Genomic DNA, 20,111 nt, shown 5'->3' on the forward strand with positions numbered 1-20,111 from the left:
TTTTTTACTAATTTCCATAAAGGACATGGTTTAGTTATTGCCAGAATTATTCTAAACCATATTTTTCCTCCCCAGATGGTGTTCCTGGATTACTCTTCTGTAATCCCATATCATTCCCCATATAGAATAAATATGCCTCCTGTAATTATTTGCTTAAAGATGTATCTCCTGAGGAGTTTCTTTACGTTAAAGACTATGTCAGATCCATCTCTAAATCTTCGATTCCTGCCCCCGATGGACATTGATACATGTTGAATGATTGAATAGGTTTTAATGAGTTAACTCACTTTGAAATTGACTTGACATAAATAAAATATCAACTCGCATTTGGTTTAGAAAAAGAAATGAGTCACAAGAAAATGTAAATTGAGTTAACAAAGTAAGCCTTCATTTGTTCATACCCACATCTGAACAAAACTATCTGTTCGCCCAATAATTAAGTGTATCTCTTCTCAAAATTCTAACTTATTTAAGAATGTGATGCCTCATTGCACACCAATTTGATATGGCCCATACCCTTCAAAATGAAGGAAGGGCGATGTTATTATATTTATTTTAAATTATGTATACTTATTTTGGGAATAGATAAATTTAGATGGTTCAAAATCTGAAATGTACAAAGAGATACACCGTAAAAGTCACCTATCCTTATCTGTCTCCTGCCACTCAGTACTTGCTCCATAGAAAGAAATGTTCCCAATATATTTTGTATATTTATAGAAGTAGTCTGTGCAAATAAAAGCAAACATATGCATACATTTTTAATAGAGTTTATTCGTTTTCTATTGCTGCCATAACAAATAAAAACAAGGTTAAAACAACATCTATTTATTTTGTTACAGTTTCTTAGATCTAAGTTTGACACGGGGCACACTAAGCTAAAAGGAAGATGACTCCAGGCCTGTGCTCTTTTCTGAAGGCTCTGGGAAGCATCAATTTCATTGCCTTTTCAAGCTATTAGAGACCATCTGCATTCTAGATTTGTGGCCTCCTATCATCTTCAAAGCCAGCAATGCTGGGCTGAATCTTTCTCATGCAGTCATTTCTCTGGTTCTATGCCCAAGAAAGGCCCTCCTTTTAAGGATTTATATGATTTGATTGCACACTTCTAGGTAATCCAAAATAATCTCCCCATCTCCTCACCTTATCACATCTGAAAGTTTCCTTCACTATGTAAAGTAACATATGCACCAGTTTCAAGAAGGATTCGAGTGTGGACAACCTTGGGGACTCTCATTCTGCCTGCCACAATGTTTCACGCATGCATATAGATACACAGTTTCATTTTTAATGTGGAACAGCACACTGTAATGCTTTCTGCACTTTGCTTTTGTTATACATTATCATATACTACGGTTATTTTTCCATATTTCTACATAAAAGTGTCTCGTTCTTTTTCACAGCTGCATAGATTTTTTATCAAGTGAATATACCATAACTTATTTCACTAGCAACATACTGAAATTTTGGTGTATTTTAAAGTTCTTATTTCTTTAAATAAGTCTTCCTGGCCAGACAGTCACACTTGTGCAATAATTAGACCACTTACTAGCATTTCACTTACTAGAAATATCATCCTAGTAAATGCCTCAATGTTTTTATTAGTTATCATTATTCCTTTTTTAAATGTATAATGCTCTAGGCTCGTAACCCCTTGAAATGACATCACCTGCCTTTTTCTATTTCTTTCAGGACTTCATTGTTTTTCACTGTGGATTCTTTTTACCCCAAAACCAATCTTACTGGGCTTGGGGAAATGTAGTGGGCATACAATCATCTTCCTTTTTCCTTTCTTTTCTCATTCTGGTTCCATGGGTCCCATCACACTCTTAAGGTCACTTACTTTATAATCTTCCTCTCTACTTACAGGCCGCAGTGGAAGCCATCATTGTTTTGACATTACTTCCTTCCTGAAATAGCAGGCATTGCCGAGTTACCTAAAGTTAACTCTGTCTAGTGCTTTGGGATCAAGGCTTCTAGTCATTCCCCACCAATAATATGATTGATTTCCTATCTGTTTACTTTATGTAATTTTCCTTTTACAAAATGAGAAACTATATAGCAGCACAAAACAAATTCTTTCTATCATTGTGTAAAGAAGTTTGGGCATTAGCCACCAAATTTAATCACCCAATGAAATGTTATCATCTGAAATCTATAGACATTTTCCAAGATACTATTTTTTCAAGGCTTCCTGATCTTTGCTAGATTTGACCTTTGATTATTATTTATGAGATTTATCTTTTCTACTGTTGCAGTTTTTTTTTCCTTCTCTGTCATTTGTTCTCTGCATGCGACTATTTAAAAAGCAGTTATAGGGTTTTCCGAGTTCTTTTTTTAATAATGCAATAAAATAACACCTTCTTTGAATAAAAACTATAACAGGAACAGGGGAGAGAGAGACTTAAGGTTCAGGAGTAAAGAAGGTACCAATTATTTCAAAAGTCCTTCTTAAACCATTATTTAATATGGGTAAAGGCTAAAGCGGTACCATAAAAAGTTAGACATTTTCATACATGATTATATACCTACTTCCAAATCATATCCAAAGTCTATATTCTTTTATTTGAAATTGCATTTAAGCAACATTGTATATTGAGCAAATACTATAAATCGAAAGACAGACTTGTGCTCTGAAAAAGAAAAATGGAATCCAACTAGAACATTAACTGCTCCGTAGGACACTGAGGTAACCTGGAATAAAGGAATTTGTTTAAAAGCCAACAAATGATACACAGCTACAGGATCTCTTCGCCGTAGATGTAGGGCTCATATTGTTTTCCCTTAATGCTGTTTGTTTTCAAACTGCATGAAGTCTGACTAGACCCAATCTTCAAATCCAAAACACGCATTTCTATACATATTGGTTCAGGTTGATCATATTTTGCTACCAGTGGGGAAAAAGCCTTCCATTTCTATGTGCAGTGAAATTGTGCCACAGGGGATGGCAGAATACAATTAAGGAAGCTAGCGTCGGTTGATACAAAAAGCTGAGGTGTCTCGGCCACCAGAGAGCTGGCAGGGGATTTACATCTCTGGAAGGGGCAGGATCTGTGCCCTTTCTAATCTAAGAGGTTAGATCCCTCTTCATATACCTGTGTCCATGTCACCTGACACTTCGTGAATGCACCACGGCAGCATGTGCAGGAGGGCATGTGGAGATGAGGAGATGACAACTTTCTGTCTTTAAAACAATGAGCCCCACTTGGAAATAGTCTCAGAATTTGGTTCAACTAAGTATGAAGAAGTCCAAATTGAAGAGATTGTGTCATGTGCACTCGCTGCCTTCAGCATCCGAAAGCCGTTAGCTACTAAAAGTCTGACTACTTAGAATTCAAGCCCTATGCAACTAAGAAACTCCAAAAGAGGTAATGAACCATAAATTATTGCCGTTAGATATTTAATACTCAATCAGTATGTGCTCTCTCAAGCATATCCCACCGGCATTGCATTCATTCTGACAGTGTGGTACTGGTTCAATTACTTTGCTCATTTACAATAAAAGATTAATGAAAAGAGGTATATTTTAGTTCACAGAGATTAATTGCATCCCGTACTTTCCCTACACTAGAAATATTCAACCCATAATCCTGATAGCTTTTGCATCAACAAGTGCATGGAAAATTAATAGACTTTCTGCCACTGGAAATCTCAGAGGGTTTTCAGATAGAAATATCCAGGGAAAACAAGATTGAAAGTTGGCTTTGGGCTGCAAATGAATTAATTTACCTGCTTCTTTAAATTTACTTTTATGACATTTTGAATTAACCACCATAAAGATACGTGTACAGTATTTTGTATCTGCACTTTTTTTTTTTTTTTTTTGGTCAAGTATTTGCAAAGCAAATTCCCCTTTGAGATCTAATTCTACCAGAGAAAGCCAGGTATGTTGATACTTGGTAGATGTCCCAGCATTTGGGGAGATGTTGTCTATTAACATTTCACATTTTTTTTTTCTTCAGAGAAAACAGATGCCAGCTATACCAGTACACTTATTTTGAATATTCTTTTAATATAAAGTTATTTGCCACTGGGAAATCCAGCTTTAAAATTTCAAAGTTTCTCTCTGGTAAATAATTCTTACATTTTTACACAAGCTTTGTAAGAGTGGCACTGTTTCTACCAGTGTCTTCAAAATAACAAACAAACATCTCTGCCTGGTGGAAACCTAGAATAGAAAAGGAATTTAAATCTATTGATTCTTATCTACTCTATACTAAGATGTTTTTTTCAGATTTTATTCGCCTTGATCCTTGCAACAATTTGGTTGTATTGATGTTTCCATTTCTCAGAGAATAAACCGAGGCTTAAAGAAGTGAAGTCACCTGCCTGTGATGGCACAATAACCTTGTAGCTAAACCTGGAGTTGGGCCCATGTCTTTCTGTCTCCCAATTCTGTATTATGTTGTATAAATCAGATGGGAAAAAAAGAAAATTTCTATGGCTCGGTCATCTCTTCTCTAAGCCTACTTTTTTTTTTTTAATTTTTATTTTTTAAATTTCTTTTTAGTGTTCCAGAATTCATTGTTTATGCACCATACCCAGTGCTCCACGCAATACACACCCTCCTCAATACCCACCACCAGTCTCACCCAACCTCCCACCCGCCGCTCCTCCAAAACCCTCAGGTTGTTTCTCAGAGTCCACAGTCTTTCATGGTTCATCTCCCCCTCCAACTTCCCTCCACTCCCTTCTCCTCTCCATCTCCCCATGTCCTCCATGTTATTCCTTATGCTCCACAAATAAGCAAAACCATATGATATACTAAGCCTACTTTTGTTCATTTTTCAAATGGTGATCGTAACATTTACTTGATACCAATATTTTGATGATGCGATAAGGCAATGATTACAGATGAATACTGGGAAAGCAAAAGTACTCTATGGACAGATGAAAATAAAACATGGATGGATTGGGGTTTGATCCTTCAGTCCTGGAGAAACTAGGGTCATGGGCATTGATAGGTCTGTGTGAGATGCTTCCTCCGGTCCAAAGGAACAGATGAGGGACTCCTCTCTTCCTGTTTATAATGCAGTTTATTAATCTATTTCTCAATCAGGGCTATTCAGAAAACTTACAATTGCCAAAATATCTAGTCTGTGTTTTCAGCAGATTGTTCTCCTTTGCTCCAGGAGAGGTGTGTTCCCGTCTACATACCTTGAAGTTTCTTTCTAGAGAAGGAGTCAGCCAAATTTCTGATCCCCATCTCTTATGTACTTTCCAGGAGCCCTACCCCAAAGTTTAGTGACATCATTCCTGAAAACTAAGCTGCTCAGCAGAACTTCCAAGTCTTTCAGTGGCTTGCAAGGAGGAAACTGGTGGACCAGAGATAAATCCATTACATCTGAAAACATGCATAAACATCACAAAAATTAAAGATGAACAAGACTGAATTAACTCAGAGCAACAATTCATCCTCTTTGTTTTAAAGAAAATGCTGCCTTTGTAGCTCCAACCAACCTATTTCTCTGATTTATTTCACTGAATTTATTTTGTTTCGTGGTAGTGGTTGTATTGTGTCAAAAAGAACTGAGCCCTTCCTTGTGTTTCCATGATGTAGGATATTTTGGAGCAGTTTTAAACCAAATTTGCTTCCTGATCTCCTAGGGGAGGAAAATGCATTTCATTTTAAGAAGGTAGCCTAGAAGCAGTGACCACAGAACAGGTGTTTTTGTGTTTGTTTTCATACTTATGGGAGTTTTGGATGAGAAAGAACTGGTTGCTTCCCCATAATTTTGTTGTGTGCTTTACAAATGATGATTATATTTCTATTCCACAAAGAAGCTGCTGCAATTTTGAACTCCTTGCATGTTTTGCACCTGTACAAATAATTTACCTTAATACAGACTTCGTGTATTGTCTTTTAGAACTTCCTATTTAACAGTCATTAGGTATAATACCCACCTGTGTAACCCTGGGCAAGTCTTTTTACCCTCTTGGACCTTAATTTCTTCATTTATGGAATAATGGAATTTGGACAGACCATGAGCCAACAAACACTATACATCTATTAGGATGTGCTCCAAAGGACCTGGAGCTTAATACTTCATAAAACACAGACTGTGCCTTCAATAACCTGACCACATAGTGAGAGATGGGGGCAAACAAGAAGGACAAACAGGACAGTCATCATCACCACACTAGAGAGATGCACAAGATCCTTGTAGAATACGACGGACAATGCTCAGGTATGATAGAGGCAAAAAGTCAGGAAGAGTGTCACCAAAAAAGGGTTATACTTGACCTGCATCTTGAAGAATGACTAGTAGTTTGTGGGTCAGTGTGGGGAAATGGATAATCTAGAAAAGGAAAGCAACAAAAACCGTGATGAAATGGGTTATTTGGGCACCCAGGTGGCTCAGTGGGTTAAAACCTCTGCCTTTGGCTCAGGTCATGATCCCAGGGTCCTGGGATCGAGTCCCACATCAGAGTCTCTGCTCAGCAGGAAGCCTGCTTCCCTCTCTCTCTCTATGCCTGCCTCTCTGCCTACTTATGACCTCTCTTTCTCTCTCTCTCTCTGTCAAATAAATAAATAAAAATCTTTTAAAAATAAAAATAAATAAATAAAAATAAATGGTGAAGGATTGCATAATGCTATTAGGGGCTGGCAGTAAGCAAGAGGATGTGTTGGAGCAGTTAGGGATTCCAGAATAGGCCAAATCCTGTACCGGCCCTGGGCCTACTGGGATTTCTGAGTTTTATATCAAAATGCAAAGGAAATCACTGGTGAATATGAAGCTATTAGATATTAGATATTATCACAATTTAGTGAACACATGTTGGTTCTAAAGATTTCTATGATATATTTGTGAACTACTGAATAAAAGTGAAAGCCAATTAAAAGCAAGAAAGAAGTGTGGTAACCACCCTTCAAAATGAGGGTTGTGCTCCAAATGTCTGCAATTTCACATTGATGTAAAATGACCTTACATCTTTTGAAATCTGCATTAGGTAACTTCATATTTGATTTGTAGCAAGTCCCTCAGTTGATGCATGATGAAAACCTGAAAAATTACTTGTATTTGGCCTGAAATCTTCTAAATCCTTGTGGTAGTATACAAAGAGTATTTACATAAATTGTGTTTTCTTATTATAATCTCTAGCCATTGAGTTTGGCTAAAAGTAAATTCATTGAATTTTGACGGGTTTTCTCTTATCTTCAGATTCCTGGGGCGAGTTATTTATTTTGTCTTCTAAGGAAGGTGACTTGCCTTCTTCGATTCTCAAAAGTTGAGTCAGCTTCAGGCTTCCATTGCTTCCTAGTTCAGCAGAGAGCTGAAGGATTTCTCCACCTCAGTAACAATATCTCAGGTTATGGGCATTCTCTTGGTGCCTTGACTTCGCCGTCGTAATCATTATCTTGGGGTCTCAAGCTACTTTTCTCGGCTCAAAATCTTCTCATCTTGGTATTTAGCATGGTTTCCTCTTTAACACGTATCTTTGTCTTTTCTCTCTGGTCTTCAGGAACCTACCTATGTTTTTTATTTATCTAATATGATACATAATAGGGACTGCTAAATATAGAACCACACGTTGTAGATATATCCTTCTTTTCCCTTTTACTTCCAATTAGTATTTGCTCTTCAGGTTTGACTCAAGACAATCATTGTCATTTACAGTGACTTTCAGTTAAAAAAAAAAAAAAGACATTCTCTGGGCACCTGGATGGTGCAGTTGATAATGTATTTGACTCTTGCTTTCTGCTCCTGTCGTGGTCTCGGAGTCATGAGATCAAGCCCTGCGTAGGGCTGGAGTCTGCTTAAGACTCTTTCTCTCCCTCAAAACAAATAAATAATCTTTTTAAAAAATCCTCTCTGTTTGTTGGAAATACATTGGTCAAATTGGTTTTTAAATGTATACAATCCCCATGATAAACTGAATGGGGCAAGACAGGAGATTAAGTATGGACAGCAAAAACTGCCCATTTTCTTAGGGGAAAGTTGTAAGGTTATGGAAAAAGCTTGGGAGCTCAACCCCAATTCTTTCATTTCTAATGAGTCTGTGACCTTAGGAAATTCAAATAATCTTTTAATGGAAATACCATTATAAATTTATTTTGTAAACAAGTCAATGAAGATTTATTTTTGAGAGAATATGTTTAAAGGGAAGAAAAAATATTTACAGAGTACCTTGAGCCCTTTGCTTGACACATATCAGGGAATTGATAATTGGAAGTTATAATTAATTATGTCTTCACTCCTCAGTTAAGTATCAATAGACATTCTTTTTTTTTTTTTTTAAGATTTTATTTATTTATTTGACAGAGAGAAATCACAAGTAGATGGAGAGGCAGGCAGAGAGAGAGAGAGGAAAGATCCCAGGACTCTGAGATCATGACCTGAGCCGAAGGCAGCGGCTTAACCCACTGAGCCACCCAGGCGCCCCATCAATAGACATTCTTACTCTATAAAAGGAACAATGATATTTTTACCTGATCAAACTCGCAAACTGAAAAGTGAAAACCTGGTAGAAGGTTGAGGATTAAAATCAGGGAAATACTGTTTTAAAAATTGTTGATGGTTCTCTGGGTTCATAAAAGGAAAAGAATAGTTCGTAGAGACTTCAATTTGGTAAGCCCTTTTGAAAACTCTCCAGAATATCGCTCTAAATGAAGAAAAAAGGAGAACTCAGAAGTTTGATAAAGTGAAAAGATTAATGTCTGCGCACCCCAGTGTTGTTCGCATGGCGAGCTCAAATATCCTGCTCAATGCTTATCGAGCTCAGCATTGGTACATGTCCTTCAACCCTCCCCTGATTGCTCACATGTAATAGTGAATCCAAGTCTGAGTTGTGGTTAATAACAATATTTTAATGCCACCCAGCATGTTAGTATGCTATAGTCTCTAGAAGAAAATGAACCTTCATTATAATATAAATGTCTTTTATACACAGCCTCAACCAGATTCTTGACTACTATTTCAATACATTTATTTCAAGCATAATCAAATTCTGAGAAAATTGGTTGGTAGAGTGAGCAATGACTGAGTTACCCATCCTGTTGAATTTTAATTCATTGTCCTAAGTAAACCCGAAATAGGCGATATGATTAGAGCACAAAGTCAACCACTGAAATGAACATGTATAATTTGGAATTATTTCTATCACAGTGTCTCCCTAAGAACATTATGGACAAAGCAGTTACCAAAGGATTTCACTTTTAGAAGTATCTGAGTGTTAAGAGGGCTGTTGCATGAAGTTGATATGTGTATCCATGTCAGGACATTGATTCAATTATTCTTTTTAATCATTTAATGAAATAAAAAAATAAGTAATTGCTATTATGTTATTCGTCTTAGTATAGCAATAACTTCTCATGCTTAATTATTCACAGTATGCTTGCAGATACATTATACCATTATAAAAATCCATGAGTAGAACAAATATGTTTATCTCTATTCACAGATAAGAAAATAGATACAGGGGCACCTGGGTGGCTCAGTGGGTTAAGCCTCTGCCTTCGGCTCAGGTCATGATCCCAGAGTTGGATCGAGCCCCACATCGGGTTCTATGCTCAGCAGGGATCCTGCTTCCCTTCCTCTCTCTCTGTCTGCCTCACTGCCTACTTGTGCACACATTCTCTCTCTGTGTCAAATAAATAAATAAAATCTTTAAAAAAATAAAAAGAAAATAGATACAGAGTAGTGATGACTTCTCTACCTTCTCAAAAGGGATTATTAGATTGGGTGATGCATGTCCCCAGAAATGGACAAATACTGATTTTTTTTTCCCTTCTAATTGACGTATAGTTGACACACAATTTTACATTAGTTTCAGGTAGACAACATGTCGCAGAGATGAAGGGTTCTTGTCCCATGGAGTGGAAGACTGAATCTCACCCTCATAAAAGGGTGAAATGAAGTGAAAGTTTATTAAATGAATGTGAGAACAGAAAGAAAAGAGAGCTCTCTAGAGGGAGAGGGGTCCAGAATGGGTTGCTACTGAGGGATTTTATGGTCAGTTTTGACCAGGGAACTTGGTAAATATCTCATCTATAACATTTAAGACAAACAACATGGGTCTGTAACTATCATGTAACTATCTCAGCTCTGTTTAGGACAAAGAAGGTGGATTTGAAAACATCATGTAAATATCTTATCTATATTTAGGACAAACAAGATGGATTTTATGGTCCCTTCTCTCTGCTTACTATCTCCTCTTAACATTTTCCACATATGGGATTTCTGTGAGCCTGGTCCTGTAGCCCCCCCCGACCTGTCTCTTCCTACCTAGTCCTGTCTGTCCTTTACTCAAACACAGTGCCAACAAATCTAAATGTTATTCTTTGCTCACCACAAGTATAGCGAACATCTGTCGCCATACAACAAACACTGTTACACTATTTTCTCTATGCTATACCTTTCATCCTAGGACTTAGTCATTCCATAATTGGAAACCTGGGTCTCCCATTCCCTTCACCCATTTTCCCCGTCCCTCTCTCCTTCCCCCTGGCAACCATGAACTTGTCTCTGAAATATTAGCATATGCTTATAGGAAGTACTTGGTTCAAATCACTCTTCTTTGACAGAGACACTACTTGCAAATAACCACACCTGACTTGGAATTATCACTGTAGATAAAACAAAGCCAACATACCACTGAATGAAATGACTTTTAGATTGCTTAGCACTCCATCTCCAGAAAGTTAAAATCAGGGCAATAAAAATGAAGTGGTAACATTACTAGAAAGAGAAAGAAAAAAGGACCCGTAAAAACAAATTGTTCCCACAATGGGCACAAGAATAATATGAATTAGAATACACAAAGTGACCTTAACAGGTCACCACACCACAGAAGTCCCGCGTTATTGATGTTGGTATGCACCATGTCTGAAAAAGAGGAGACATGTACATAGAGCATTCATCTCAACTCTTTGTGTGCATCTGGCCTATAACAGTATAATTATCTATCAGTTTTGATGTTAGGTAGTTAGGTTAAGTGATTCAGTTCTGTATAGTGAGAATTAGAAACTTGTTTCTTTCCATGCTGGTGACAAAAGGGAAAAGACAGAGTCACCCTGTAAATTGCATGGGCATGGGGTGGGGTGGGGCAGGAGATACTGTGATATAATCAGAAGATTGAATCAAATGACCAAAAATGTTTTCTCATGAGAGATTTTATAAGAAATAAGAGATTTTTAACAGGTTGTAGTTTCTCGGAGTCTTTGTTATGTCATTTATTTTATTTTTAAAGATTTTATTTATTTATTTGACAGAGATCACAAGTGGGCAGAGAGGCAGGCAGAGAGAGAGAGAGAAGCTGGCTCCCTGCTGAGCAGAGAGCCCGATGCGGGGCTCAATCCCAGACCTGGGGAATCATGATCTGAGCCAAAGGCAGAGGCTTTAACCCACTGAGCCACCCAGGCACCCTGTGTCATTTATTTAAGAAGAGTAGAGAAATTAAAAAAAATCTTTATGAAGAATTCTGCAACTAGAGAAAATTATAAAAAAGAAAAAAATCCTGTGTTAACGGCTCTAATGCCCTGCCTCCCTGGCTATCTGTAGGTGGAAACTGAAAAGTATAGTAGATCTTGGAGTCAGGATACTTAGGTCAGCATGGAAGCTCAGGCATTTACTTGCAAACTTTTCTAACCTTGGGAAGCTTTACTAAACCCCATTGGGTCAGAATGTTCTTGTCTGCAAACCAGGGGTAATACCAGTACGTACCTCATAGGACTGTTGTGAAGGCTAAGTAAGCTAATATGTTTGAAATTTGGAACAGTGAAAAGCATATTGTAAGAACGATAAAAAATATTTGCTGAATGTAATAAAAATAATGAAAATAATAGTAGATAGCAGATTAGGGTATCACTTCCAACTATTCTAAATATTCACTCCTGATTTTTTTTCTTTTTTGAGATTTTATTTATTTACTTGACAGAGAGAGAGAGAGATCGCAAGCAGGCAGCAGGCAAGCAGAGAGAGAGGGGGAAGCAGGCTCCCTGCTGAGCAGAGAGCCCGATTCGGGGCTCGATCCCAGGACCCTGAGAGCATGACCTGAGCTGAAGGCAAAGGCTTAACCCACTGAGCCACCCAGGTGCCCCTTCACTCCTGATTTTGATACTAGTGTTATTCATCCCTCTCCCTGCAATGTCCTTTCATATCTCCTGAGGGAAGGCCAAGTTGCCCCACCCATCAGAACTTGTTTTGGCCAAAGAAACGTGAACAGGACCTTGCAAGCCATTTACTCCAACTTTTAGGTACTTTTCCCTCTGCTGTGATAATGGCATGTCTAAGATAGGGGTGGCTACTATGAAAGTCCATTTCAGACAAAAATAAATATTTGTTCTTATACATCACTAAGATTTTTGAACCCACTGAGCCACTCAGGTGCCCCCATCACTAAGATTTTTTAAAGACCTCAATTACTCCAGCAAAGTTGACTAATACAGTAATTAAACAGATAGATAAATGAATCAACAAATAATAAGCTCTATTAGCATTTATATAATTTTTAAATGTCACCCTTGATTATTTACATATTCAATTTCTGTAATAATCTTCGATTACTTATATGTATAATTGTTAACTTGCCTTTTTCTTTAAAACTTCGCTTATAAATACATTTTTCCCACATCGTAAATAGCCCTGCAAACCTTAGAACTGATAGATTAATTGAAACAGCCACCAGGAGTCTATAAGTAAAAAGAATAATAATAATTACATTAATAAGGTTGTTCTCCGATAATGAAGCTACGAAATATGCATATGATACATTTAAACAAAGTCATGTCAAGCTATATTGTGTTGTGTTATGAGGGAAGTGGTGACTCTCAGGTTAGTAAGATTTGATTATAATAATATCAAAAGTATTAACATATCTAAATAAAGTAGGACAAGGGATGACACGGAGGCTGAAAATGATCAGTGCACAGACAAGAAATGTTCAGTGTTTATCCACTAGATCTGAGTATGATACTTTGACAAAGGATAAATTGTGTTATTTTGTTGTTATTGTGTTATCCTTTGGATAAATTGTGTGCATCTAAGAACAGTTCCTGAATATACAAACTAGCATATATCTGTGATATCAGTTAACATGGTACAGAAAAAAATGACTTGATAATTTTAAAGAGATAATAATCCATCATGGAATATTTACAAATTCCTGGTACTTTTTAATTCCTATTTTACCTATGTGAAAGTAGAGCATCTTATGATCATTCAGTATCTCCCAAATGTCATAATACTGACTGAAAGCATGGCATTAAGTACACCTGTTGCTATTAAATCAATATTTTTGTAGCATAGTCCATGAAACACTTATGTATAACCATGTGTGTGTATATATATATGTATATGAAACTATATATATAAAACTATATTCATATATATAATTCTCTGAAACTGTGTGTATATATAACCACATGAATGAAACTGTATATATAACTATATACAACTATATATAGAGAGAGGGGGGAAAGCACCAAAAAATGAAAAAAAAATAGTAACAATGTATTGGGTTCCTACGGTATGATAGGCACTGTACATAATTATTTGATCTTCTGCCACCATCTTTGGAGTCAGCATTATCTCCACTGGCAAACGTATTAACTGAATCTTAGGGAGGTTAAACACCTTGACCACAATGCATCAAGGAACTGTTTTCATCAAAATTTGGACCTATTGTGTCAAAATACCCATAGCTTTTCCACTACACCTATAAATATGAGATTTATACATAATGGCAACCTGAGAGACATGTCTTTTCAAATCATCAAATCTGGTACATTAGTGTGGAACCACTTCCTAATAGGAAAGAGTGTGAGGTGCTGTGATCAGAAAGTGTACACATCCATTACAATCTGACTGTCACCTGCTTCTCCCAGTCAAACCATTTCATTAAAGTGAGTCATGATTCTAAGGATGTCTATTCCCATCGTTGAAGCAAGCAAAGAAATAACAAGCTGTGATGACCCAGGAATGCATTAGACCAAAAAAGAAAAAGAAAAAGAAAAAAAAAGCTGATACAAAGATGGGGGATATGTATCCATTCTTCTATTTTAAAAAGATCCATTTGGTTTTTTTAAAAAATGTTCCAACAAATAATTATCATCAAAAGGCATGCTGAAAATATATTTGTGTTCATGCACAAAACACTTTAATTTAGAGGAAGAATATTCCCAGCTTCTCTTCTGAGGTGTAATGTAAGTACCCTGAAATTAATTTGTTAGAAGTGTATAATTCAGTGAATTTTAGAACATTTATACAACTGTACCACCCTAACAAGACTCCGGTTTTAAATATTTCTATCACCCCACAAGTTTTCCATGCTGCCTTACAGTCTATATTCACTCATTCCCCAAGCCTCAGATAAGCATTGATGGACATTCTAGACATTTCTTATAAGCTGAAACTTCTAGTATAGTGTTCCTTTACTGTCTGGCTTTTTCAGTTAGCCTGTTTCTGAAGTTCATCCATTTGTAGACTGTATTAGTAGCTTATTCCTTTGTATTCCAAATTGTATTCCATTGTATGAATACACCACATTATGTCTATCTAGTCTTTAGTTGGTGGACATTTGGGTTGTTTCCATTTTTTGACTCTTAGGAACGATACTGCTATGAACCCTTGCGTACATGTCTTTGTGTGGATGTAAGTTTTTATTTCTCTTGGTTATAGCCTAAGCATGGAATTCTTGAGTCATCTGGGAAAAAATTATGTTTAACTTAAGAAGAAATACCAAACTCTTTTTAAAAGTGGTTGCACCATTTTACATTCTCAAAAGTCATGCGTGAAGGTTCGTTTCTCCACATCCTTACCAACACTTACTACTTGTACATATCAAATAAAGACTTTTGCATCTATGTCATTAGAAATATCAGTTTGTAGGTTAGTTGTGATGGCTTTGTCTGAATTTGATATCAGAATAACACTGGCCTCATAGAAGAGTGCAGAAATGTTATTTCCTAAAATATTTAGTGAAGGGCTACTATCTATTTTTTCAGATGTTTGGAAGAACCCACCGGTGAAGCCATCCAGCCCAGACTTTTCTCTGTGAGTAGATAATGAATTCCTAATTCAGTTTCTTTACTTGTTACAGGTCTATTCAAAAGTAAAAGGGTAGATGGGGGCATGAGAAGTTGAAGAGGGGTTTTCAAAATAGGGTAAAAATCATGTGCACCTGTATAGAGGCAAGACAGTACTTTACTGGGGGGTGGGTAGGGAGACGGTGGCTGGGTTATGGACATTGGGGAGGGTATATGCTATGGTGAGTGCTGTGAAGTGTGTAAACCTGGTAACTCACAGGCCTGTATCCCTGGGGCTAATAATACATTATATGTTAATTTAAAAAAAAAAAAAAGAAGAAGAAGAAGAAGAAAGAAAGTGCTTTACCTGGATTTAGTATTCCAGATAGTTGGGTAGCCCATAAATGGGATAGAATAATCAGAATAAAGTAAGCCTGTTTTGTTCATCATCTAGATTAAAGGCATTAAAAAAATGTACTCAGTTATCTTCAGTCAATCATCTAGGTCATTTACTGGTAAGAAATTTATAAGCAGACCACGATATCTGAAAAATCCAAACAAGAAATAAGATTATAAATTAATAAGTAATCATGTTACTGGTTTTTTTGACAATGAGAATATTTAAAGGTGAAAATATGAATGGTAATCCAAAACATGAAGTCTTATTTCAGAAGCTGTGAAAGACAGAATAATGGTCCACAAAAGACACCTATGACCTAATCTCCAGAACCTCTAAATATGCTGTCTTACGTGGCATGAGGGACTTTACAGATGTGATTAAAGTTAAAGGTATGAAGTGGAAAGATTATAATGGATGATCCAAATGAGCACAATGTAATCAAATGAATCCTTAAAATCAGAAAAACTTTCCTGGCTTTGGTCAGAGATGGCTATGACTATAGACGAGTAAGAATGATCCAATTTTTAAGGTTTTCAAGATGAACAACAAGAGGAGGGGACCAAAGAATGTGGAAAAACTCTAAAAGCTAAAAAAGCAGAGAAATAGATTCTCCCCTAGAAGCTCCAGAAAGGGGGTACCTGGGTAGCTGACTTGCTTAAGTGTCTGACTTCTGCTTGGATCATGATCCTGGGATAGAGCCCCACCCTGTCTACCTGTCTAGCCCTTTCCAGCCCTACCCTCATCAGGGAGGCTCCTTGTCCCTTTCCCCCTGCTCGTGCTCTCTCTCTCTCTCTCTCTCTCTCTCTCTCAAGTAAATAAATAAAAATCAGAAAGAAGAAAGAAAGAAAGAAAGAAAGAAAGAAAGAAAGAAAGAAAGAAAGAAAGAAAGAAAGAAAGAAAGAAAGAACCTCCAGAAAGGAATACAGACACTTTCGGACACTTTGACTTTAGCCAATCAAGACCTGTGCCAAATGTCTGATCTTTCAAACTATAAGATCATAAATTTGTGTTGTTTTAAGCCACTGATTTTGTAGTAATTAGTTACAATGGCAACAGAAAACTAATACAATGCTATTTTAAAACACATAAAAATCAGTCAAGATGCTTCTAGATTTGTTGTTCAGCGTGGTATAACATACATATAAAACCTGTGATTACTCAAAATATCAAACACCATCAGTAGAATTTTTAGGATCCAGTCACATGAAGTCTTTGCCATGCACTCCCAAGAATACCCAGCAATGAAATTGTGAGTTCATCCATGTCTATGTAGATCTTTCATCTCTTCTATTAGAGCAACATTTTGCTTTACTCCTTTCACAGACTCTCATCCCTTGTTTTTCAAAAAAGACCCATTTTCTTTTCTCTGTATCTGTAGTGTGGATTTGAGAGTGGACTGTGTATCGGTGACCTGACCTGACTCTGAAATATCTTTTAAAATCAGCTATAAGGGCACCTGGGTGGCTCAGTGGGTTAAGCCGCTGCCTTCGGCTCCGGTCATGATCTCAGGGTCCTGGGATCGAGCCCCGCATCGGGCTCTCTGTTCAGCAGGGAGCCTGCTTCTCCACCCTCTCTCTGCCTGCCTCTCTGCCTGCTTGTGATCTCTCTCTCTGTCAAATAAGTAAATAAAATCTTTTAAAGTCAGCTATAAGGTACACATCTTCTCATTTCAGTATTTCTTAATTTCTATTTCTTAATTTCTATTTTCTATTTAAGATACAGCTTCTTTGGTCAAATGGTGAGATACTGCCAAAACTATCAGTGATTTCCCTAACACTAATGCCTGTACTGGTTTCTCAGATCCCCTTCTATTCTTTCTTTTTTCTTTCTTTCTTTAATGTAAAACTCCTCCTCTGGTATCCCTTCCTTATTTTTCTCTTGCTTCATCTTGACCCTACTACACTCAATTTAGCCTGTGGTCATTTACCTCTATATCCTGTCTAATAAGATCACCCAAGATACTTTTTCTTTTTAATTTTGCAATATATATTTTTTTTTTGGATGAGAGATGGGTCATACCATTCAAGCAGCTCAACCAATTTATTGCCTGTAATTCACATGTCAAATGAGAATCTCATATCTGCTAAATGCCTTTTGAACGCCTACCTTACAAAAAAAAAAAAAAAAAAAAAAAAGCTTAGTATAATTTTTGCCACCTCTCCCCTACCCAATATATACATGTCCAATATTGTTACCAGTTCAGTAATCTCTTGTTTTAGTTTCCTCAGGCTGCCCTAACAAGTTGCCACAAGTTGGGTAGCTGAAAACCACAGAAATTGATTCTATCACAGTTCTGGAGGCTGGAAGTCTGAAAGCAAGGTATTATCATGACATGGTTCCTCTGAAGGCTTTAGCCTTTAGCTGCTGGTGTTTGCCCACAACTCTTGGTATTCTGTGACTTGCAATTCCAACACTCAAATCTCTGAGGCCGTTACCATGGGGCCTTCTCCTCTCTGTCTCTTTTGTGTCTTCAAGTCACTCTTCTTACAAGGAAACCAGTCCCTGGATTTAGGGTCCACCCTTCTCTGGTACGCCCTCATCTGAATACTGCAAAAAGTCTATTTCCAAATAAAATCACATTCATAGATCTTTAGGAATTAGGGTTTTTAATGATCTATCTTTGGGGGAGAAACAATTCAATCCAAAACACCCCTAGGAGAGAGCTTGGGATTACTCCATAAACTGTTACAAACAACAGCCTGAAGTCAATAGGGGATGGGCTATAGAATCACGTGTGTTCGGAAAGGCAGTATTGAGTGTTCAAAGCATGGATTCTGGAACGAGACTGCCTTGGTTAGAAGGTTGGTGGGACTTAAAAAGGTGTGTGACTTTGCAAAAGTTGCTAAGCCTTTCAGTTTTTAGATGTCAGATATGCAAAATGAGGACCATTGTAGGCTCTTTCTCATAGGGTTGTGGAAATTAAATGAAATAAGCACGAAGTCTGACATACTAAATAATAAATATATGATGAGTATTATTAATTTTCCTGAAAATATCTTAGTTGGTTTATTATTATAAAAAGTATTTGAGGGCGCCTGGGTGGCTCAGTGGGTTAAGCCGCTGCCTTCGGCTCAGGTCATGATCTCAGGGTCCTGGGATCGAGTCCCACATTGGGATCTCTGCTCAGCAGGGAGCCTGCTTCCCTCTCTCTCTCTGCCTGCCTCTCCATCTACTTGTGATTTCTCTCTGTCAAATAAATAAATAAAATCTTTAAAAAAAAAAGTATTTGAGCTCTGACATATGATTAGTGTTGTGAAAAATATCAGAGTAATGAAAACAGCTTTGACTTTATCTCCTAAAAATATATCTAGTCCATATTATATACAAATTTAAAATCTACAAAAATTGAACTGTAGTGGCTTTTATTATTAAAGTAATAATTTCTCCAAAATATCCAATACAAAATTTTTTTTTGGTGTTCTCCTTTGATCTACTTTTCTCTCTTTCTTTCTGTCACCATCACTCTCTGTTGGTCGCTCTTACTTTCTCTCTCCCTCCTTTTCTCTCTTAATATGTAATTACATATTACATATATATTTTATAGATGCATATAATTACATTGTTTTATTAGATTGAGATCTGTACTATGCATGGTATTATATATAAGCATTTTTTCCCAGTCTTTACAAACTGGTGAAATGTAATTGTTGGAATTATGTAATATTCTATTAAGTGCACTTATTAAAATTCATTTAATTTTATAGTGTATTCTGCACTATATTCTCTCCCATTTGAACACTACTTTAAAGTTAAAATATCTAACATCTTAAGAAAAAGAAAACTGCTATGTTTTTAAGATTAAGTAAAAAATATGACATAAAACCAAGTGAATAGTTAGAGAAAAAGTACTACTTAAGCACCGTCAAGTAACAGAAGTAATGGCTGCTAATTCTAGAGGCTTTGCACAGCAGATAAACATCACATTTCACATGTAATAAGCAGTTGGGCTAAAGTTAAGCTCTTATAAAAATTTCTTTACATAGGTTTTAAAATGTGTGAATCCATACATTTTTTTTCTATGTAGCATGGGCTATTATATATTAGGTAAAAGAATAATGTTGGTTTTATTGCTGTTACATTAAATCAAGTTGCATTTGCACTTCCAGATTATTTTACTAGCGTCTGGATATATGGAAACATAGTATTTCTTTGGATAGCAGTAGAATAAGCAAGAGATACATCTGCAAATTCCTTGGGTTGTTTTTTTTTTTTTTTCCAAATTTTAAATTACTTATTCAAAACTGAGAGGGAAAGGCACTGATATTTATTTATTATTACTAAATTAAATGTGGTGATGCACAAAAGAAACTTGAAGGAGAAAAGGATCCTTCTTCCCTCTTTTACTCTCTTGTTTCGGTTTATATCCCCCACCCACACACACACACACCCTTCCCCGTGCCATGGAACCAGCCCTGGACATCAACATAGGGAAGGACCCCAACATAAGAAAAAGACATGTTATATTTGGATACAAATTATTAATCATGCAAGGGAAAAGAAAACTGTTCTATTATGGCAGATGGATACCATGAATTTTATGACTGACTCTATAATTTTGCTGTCAGTCATCTGACATGAAAACTTTACACTTGTCTCTCCTGCACCAAAATTATTGTTCAAGATTATTTTCCCTAAAAGAATGTTACGTGAACTCTTCTTGTATATACTTAAAAATACTTCACCTGTAATTTTTCTAAGTATCATGAGAATGAGTAAGAAGGAAATGCATTGATTTATTGACTTCAA

The 20,111-nt window shown here is 36.5% G+C and overlaps 1 long non-coding RNA gene across 2 annotated transcripts in view; it reads left to right on the plus strand.

Moving 5' to 3' along the window:
• LOC309853866 overlaps positions 1 to 20,111 on the plus strand; it is a 354,063-nt gene that overhangs the window by 240,745 nt on the left and 93,207 nt on the right. The window contains exon 3 of one of the 2 annotated variants that reach the window (XR_014306015.1): positions 14,945 to 14,993. This is a non-coding gene — a long non-coding RNA (uncharacterized lncRNA). Of the gene's footprint in view, positions 1 to 14,944; positions 15,063 to 20,111 lie in introns of those variants that run through there. The other variant, XR_014306016.1, reaches the window with a different exon arrangement.

The sequence above is a fragment of the Mustela nivalis genome (assembly GCF_964662115.1).
Source record: "Mustela nivalis genome assembly, chromosome: 18".
Taxonomy (NCBI): Eukaryota; Metazoa; Chordata; class Mammalia; order Carnivora; family Mustelidae; genus Mustela; species Mustela nivalis.